This window comes from Mus caroli, chromosome 1 (assembly GCF_900094665.2).
Source record: "Mus caroli chromosome 1, CAROLI_EIJ_v1.1, whole genome shotgun sequence".
NCBI classification, from domain to species: domain Eukaryota; kingdom Metazoa; phylum Chordata; class Mammalia; order Rodentia; family Muridae; genus Mus; species Mus caroli.
This window is the reverse complement of record NC_034570.1, coordinates 127,052,952-127,054,264: the sequence shown is the minus strand read 5'-3', so window position 1 is coordinate 127,054,264 and position 1,313 is coordinate 127,052,952. Positions and strand designations below refer to the sequence as shown.

At 45.3% G+C, this 1,313-nt stretch overlaps 1 protein-coding gene across 4 annotated transcripts in view; it reads left to right on the top strand.

Moving 5' to 3' along the window:
• The window catches only part of Nav1 (neuron navigator 1), a 249,457-nt gene that overhangs the window by 241,940 nt on the left and 6,204 nt on the right, over positions 1 to 1,313 (top strand). The window lies entirely within an intron of this gene.

The following is a 1,313-nucleotide window of genomic DNA, read 5'->3' as shown; positions in this document are numbered from 1 at the left end:
ACTTTGGATTTGGAAAGCAGTGGAATGCTTTAAATGGTGCTTAATGGGTCATCCTAGTAGGAATATGGAAGACTTTGTTGCTGGGAGTAATTTGAACTGTGTTGACCTGGCCCAAGAGATTTCAAAGGAGGAGAATTTCAGAACATGGCATAAAGACTGTTTTTGTGGTATTTTGGGGAAGAATGTGGCTACTTTTTGCCCTTTTCTGAAAAGTCTGCCTGAGGCTAAGGTGAAGAGACTCGAATTAAACGAATTGACAAAGGAAGTTTCAAAACAGCCCAGCAGAGACTTTGTTCTTTGGTTAAGTCTTATGAAGAGAAGTTTGATCAAGCATAGCAAGCTTAGAAAGGAAAAATATAAAATATATGGTTCAAGTATTAAAGGGGTACCAGGAAGTGAAATGGAGCAAAATCCTGTGTTCTAGGAGATAACAGATTAAGGGAGTGGGACCTTGGGTCAAGATCCTACCCAGCTAAATTTAGATCCAGGCATGATGGTACACACCTTTAATTCCAGGAGACAGGCATGCTGATCTCTGCGTTCAAGGTCAATCTACAAAGCAAGATCCAGGATAGCCAAGCTTAGGCAGTGACAAGGGGGTCATGTTCTAGTTTCTGTAAGCAGCAGAACTCGGCAGCTTCAGCCTTGTGGCTCTGGCTCTAGAGTTAAGAATGGAAGGAACTACTAGGACAATTGATGCTGGTTAGCTGGAGCTAAGACATTAGCAATGATTAAGAAGAGACCAGCATCACTGAGTTGAAATCTGGGAGTTGTTTTCTGGGAGCACAAAGAAGCTGTGTTCCAGAGATAGCCAAGGTTGTACCTTGTGCTGCAGCTGGACTTGGTAATGTGTAAGAGTCACCTAGGTGGTTCTGGTTTTGAAGGCATGAAGGGGTCATGAAGAATAGCTGAGGCTTGGCACTGTGAGAGGTCATGGAAGGCCATTGGAGAAGGTGTAGCCCCAACTGTAGTTGAGGGCCCAGGACTGAAGGGGTCAGGCAAAGGATTTGATGCTTGGCACCATGAAGAGAGCCTATGAGAGGCTATTGGTGAAGCCTTGTTGGAGTGGAACACCCCAGTGTATTGGAGATGTCAGTACCATGGGATGATCACCAAGAACAGCAGCCGTAGTGGAGTGGATCAACCTGAGCTTAGAGTGCTACAGAGGGCAGAGCTGGAGAAGTGATGCCAGCCCTTAGGAGGAGCCCAAAAGATCAAGTGGAACCCAGACACTGAAACAAGACACTGTAACATTGAAATTGCCTCGGAGACTCAAAGATGTTAAAGATGCCAGAGCCATGGGATACATGCTG